We start from the raw sequence: 5586 nt of genomic DNA, 5'->3' as shown, positions 1-5586 counted from the left end.
TCATAGTACCTTACTACCCCACCAGAGCACTGCGCTCCCAGAATGCAGGGTTACTTGTGGTTCCTAGAGTCTCCAAAAGTAGACTAGGAGCCAGAGCGTTCAGCTATCAAGCTCCTCTCCTGTGGAACCAGGTTCCAGTTTGGGTTCAGGAGGCAGACACCATCTCCACATTTAAGAGTAGGCTTAAGACTTTCCTCTTTGATAAAGCTTATAGTTAGGGCTGGCTCAGGTAGTCCTGAACCATCCCTTAGTTATGCTGCTATAGGCCTAGACTGCCGGGGGATTTCCCATGATGCACTGAGCTCCTCTCTCCTCTACTTTCTCTCCCTCTGTATGCAACCTCATCCCATTATTGCATGTTACTAACACAACTTCTCCCCTTTCTGGTAGTCTTGTGCTTTCTCGTCCCTCTCCTCTCTCCTCCTATCACTTCCTGCAGGTTTTCTGGCTCTGGAGCTGTGGAGTCTGGATCTGTGGTTGCGGGTCACCTGCTGCCCCCGTGGTCCTGCTCGACACCCTCTGCTGCAACGGCTATTGTTACTAGTCCTATTATTATTATTGTTATTATAATCAACATTACGATTGTTATCATTAACACTACTATAAATATCTGTACCATTTTTCATTTAGTCTATAGCAACATCACCTTTACTGTCTGTACCTCTGTGTGGATATTATGTAGGCTGCCTCCCTCCCCTCTCTCTCTCCTTACATCCCTCTCTTTTTTCTCTGTTCCTCTCCTGCCCTCTCTCTCTCTCTCTCTCTCTCTCTCTCTCACGCCCACCCTGAGCCATGGTTCTGCTCGAGGTTTCTGCCTCTTAAAAGGAAGTTTTTCCTTGCCTCTGTCGCCTAGTGCTGCTCTTGGTGGGAACTGTTGGGCTTCTGTGAATAACATCATAGAGTACGGTCTAGACCTGCTCTTTTATGAAAAGCGCTGTGAGATAACTGTTGTTGTGATTTGGCGCTATATAAATAAAATTGAATTGAATTGAATTGAATTCGGGGTTATTACACAGAATGTACCACCTTTCCAGTAAACAATTGCTTTAAACACATCATTTCCACAGTATTACCTTGACAAACAAAAAAAAGTTTGAAACAAATGGGAGGGTAATCTCCAATTTGACCTTCAAGAATGTTCATATGATTGTGAAGGTATTAGTAGTCTATAATATTAAATACATCAACCCTTTACCTCATAATTATCATGTTATTACCCCATTAATGTCACCATTTTTGTATACAAATATTGCACAGATATAACCATTCTATGGTTTACCATAGTGTTAACAAAATACTAAATTATTTTGCCTTGTTGCTATTTTAAATGTGTTTATGACCCTATAGTTTTGGCCCCTTATTACCCTTGTGCATACATTTCAGTCTACTATTACCCAGATATACACATTGTTAATACAAGCTATTACCTGGTTATTACTTTGGTAACTCCATGGTATTACCTTATTTTTACCTATTTACTATCAAACCATTACCTCACTAGTACCATGTTATTACAGAACTGTAATGTAAAGGGTTATCCGAAAATTGAGGAAGCCTCCTCTGCTGGCCACTGAGCAACTCGACTAGAGCAGTCGGGCTAAGGGTCTTGCTCAAGGGCATCTCAATAATGAGGGAGGGATATGCCTGCAGAAAAAGCTATTCCATGGAGTCAGAGGTGGGTATGTGTCTAGTTTCCAAAGTTTCCAAAATTGGACAATGCTGCCCTCTGCTGGCAACTTATGTCAACACATGTTGCTAAAAAAAGTTCAAGAGTATTCACCAATCAGCCATAACATTATGACCACTGACAGGTGAAGTGCTGGACAAACCAATCCGATCCATGGAGGTCCCACCATGCAGTCAAAAGCACACACTGACAGTTAACTGTGACATTGCGTTTACCTAAACTCAAGATACTTTATCAAAACACACCTACCTCACACGATTAGCCAAATAGTAAATTTTCTGCTTGTGAGCAACAGTAGTTGATTATGCACTATAATATTGTGCATTTATTCAAACAGCAAGAGGTACACGTTTATTTAAGCGCATTGTTTGGTGCACTACAGTTGGTAGGTTAATATAGGTGAACCCAAGAAATGATTGTGTGTGCAGAGTTGTTACTGTCAGCGCTATATTTTGAATATTAAATTCATTTTTAATGTGGTTTCCACCATAATGAATGGCAGGATTTAAGGCCTGTACTGTGTCTTTATTAAACGTTTTGAATCCAGATTACTGATACATATGTATTTATTGTTGTTCATTTCATTTGGTTTGTGATATTTATGTCTTATTTGCAACCTAGTTATCATCTTCATCATTCACCCTCTGCCCAGAGTTAAACCTGCATGCCCTTCTGTTCTAACCTGGTTCTAACACTGCTGTCAGCTTCTCAGTAGCTCTGACAACAAACTCACATCAGAAATGTCCTAATATGGGCCATCTGGCCAAAAGAAGGATTTACCAGTGTGCTTTATACTGTGTGAATCTTTCTTCTCCGTACACGTTCCAGTGTGTAACATCCAACACTCCCACTGTGTAATGCAAGTGAAGACAATCCACATAAGTCTTTCCATACAACATTTATTCAACATATATAACACATACATGCTTTCAAAGGCATTGAATGTACAATCTATGGCTGCAGAACATTGACTCTGAATGAAGGACATTTGACGAGGTCCTCAAAAGAAAGTCCAAAAACTTAATTACATTATTAGAAACAGGCTGTCAACGCTGAGAATGTCTTCTCAGGGCGTCAGTCAGGCCTCTGAGGCCACATTTAAAATGTTCTGGCTGATATTGTATGCTAACAAATACAAACAAAAAACAAAGTCAAAAAAGAGTTTTACTTTTTAGTTGAACTTTGACCTGACCAAGCAGTTCTTCCCTCCTATGTTTTATGAGAGCAGCTCCTCCCCCTATGAGTAAAAACAAATTGGCATTTATGTATATATTATTCAAAAAACACATAGGCCTAGATGAGGGAAACCTTTAAAAAGTTGAAGCTAACTGTGCAGAAAAGCTGCCAGCCAGAAGACCTGCTGGGCCTCAGCAAGTACAGTACGCACCTTCAAAGGCCACATGCCAAGGTAGTTTTTGTTGCTCTTTAATAGTTTTTTGCTTGAAATGAAAAGATTTAAACATACTGTCGTACAATATCAGCCAGAACATTTTAAATATGGCCTCACACACCTGACAGACGTCCTGAGAAGACATTCCCAGCATTGGCAGCCTTTTCTTTTATAGTTTAATTATGTTTTTGGACTTTCTACAAGCCTGCTGCTCTTGAGAACCTCATAAGTGTTACCTTATGGCTTCACAATCAGTTCTGCAGCCATACCTCATATATTTCTATTAATACATAATATTATATGATGTTTATTATTGCCATGGATGTATGCTATACAAGCATAAGTTTCTTTTAGAATTTTCTGAATTTACTGGCTTCCTGTCTCACTCAGGATTGAGTACAATATGTCCCTCCTTACCCACTAGTGCATCCATTGTGAAGGTGAGATTGTACATTGAATGCCTTAGAAAGCATGTTTATGCTATGTGTTAGTCTATTTATTTAAGTTTATATTATTTAATTCATATTTTAGTTTCCTAACATATTTATAGGCCTTCTTGCTATGTGGAAGCTCAACCAGCAGAGGTCACTCTGCCCCCTTCTGTGGCACCAACAGGCAATAAGGTTTTAACCTTTTGACTTGTGTTTATATCAAAGAGAAGGCTGCACTGCTACCAGAGGAAGCTGATCACTGAGATTGAAGGGTGTGCAGAACTTCACTTGCCTTCCAGCTTCTTTTTATGGCACTATAGCTGCTAAAAACTCTCAGCTTCCACCATCTACTATTATGTGTCAAAACAAAACTCTTCCAAAACAAATATATAAAGTTGAATATTTTTTTCCTTTGCAATTTTCTCCAGTGTAAAATACTTATTATGTTAGTTAAGTAGATTAAATATTTTTAATGCAGCCTGTAGTTCTCATTAGTTATGTAGGCCTACTCATGTGTGAAACCTGGTGAGCATTAATGAGCGTCAAAAAGCATCTCCTCTGGCTCTGGGATCTTTTACTGCCTTTTTCGCACAGAAGCGTCCTATAGCATCGGAATCGGCAGCATCCCCCAAACACATAGACATAAGGTTTATGAGTGTGCAATGTAGTGGGCCGTAGTTATGAGGCAAAATGCCCTTTGGTTGAAAATCCCATTGAAATGAATGGGGTATTTCAGCTTCTATTATAGCGCCGCCTTTTGGCCGAATTGCACCAAATTGTTCAGGTGTCATCAGGGCCCCATGGGGAAAAATTGACACTGATTTGGTGTGAATCGGACTTGTGGTTATGGAGATATAAAATGCATGTAAGTGAATGGGATTTTTTGGGAACAATTTTCCTGGATTAAATAGCGCCACCTAGGGGCGAGTTGCACCAAATTTTGCACAGGCCCTCAAGGGGGCGTCCCACATTAACGCTCCAAATTTGGTGTCGATCGGCCATTTCAAAGCGAAGATATGACATAATTTCCTGTTAGTAGCGTTAGTAGCGCACCAAACGCATTGACCTTGCTTATAGCGCCTATAGGGGCTTGTACCTACCCTATGAGTTTCGCGTCCCTTGCAGTTACCATCTGGGCTGCAGTAGTGGAATTAGCGGCGGAAGAATAAAAAAAATTATAAAAACGAGAACGATTACAATAGGGTTCCCAGCTCCGCTTGTACTGGGACCCCTAATAAATATTTAATGTGGTTTCCACCGTAATGAACCAAGCTGTTTCCCCTTTCTACCAGCAGGTGGCAGGATTTAACTGAAGGCCAAAAGAGATGTCAGCAGCTTTCATCAAAATCCTTAGCTGTACTTCTGATTGATTTGTTCTTCAACTTCACCGGCCTGACTGCCTTTAACCTCATGTCAGGTGGTGTACTGTCATTCTCTGTCTTCTGCTGATTTCTTCCTTCCTTCAAAAACACATTCCTCATTGCAATTACAAATTAATTACAAGCTTATTTGTCTGTTACCCTTGTTGCCTAACTAAATTAATCACTGGATCATGTAGTGTGTGTGTGTTTGTATCTACTAACGTACTACATGCCTACGGTATAAGACCATATATACTCATGAATTCAGTCTTGTCCAGGCATGTGGCTGCTGCTGTAAACTACAGAGTATAATATTCTATTTACAGAATCATTTAATACTTGTGTCAGAGGTAATTACACAATTTCACATAGTTTTTTGAGCATGTTCTATGTTTATTTGTACTGGGGCAAGTAATCACATGTGACAACTTGCCCCAAAGTCATTGAGACAACTTGCCCCAAACTGACGTGTGCTAATGTTGGCTAAATCTCAAGGTTAGCTTAACATAGCACTTTAGCTGACGTATCAAAAGACACGTTATTGTCTCCTCTACTTTGTGCAAAGTTATCATTTTGAACATTCATACCTAATAAGGGTGGAATACATAAAATGTAAAGTGCAAATGTTGCACCTCAGATTAGAGTGACCCTGACCACATGTGAACAGGACGTTGAACATAGAAAAAGAAGTCACAAAAAATAGCTATTTGATTTTTG

This window comes from Micropterus dolomieu, linkage group LG10 (genome assembly GCF_021292245.1).
Source record: "Micropterus dolomieu isolate WLL.071019.BEF.003 ecotype Adirondacks linkage group LG10, ASM2129224v1, whole genome shotgun sequence".
Classification (NCBI taxonomy): Eukaryota; Metazoa; Chordata; class Actinopteri; order Centrarchiformes; family Centrarchidae; genus Micropterus; species Micropterus dolomieu.
Note: the sequence above shows the minus strand (reverse complement) of the source record.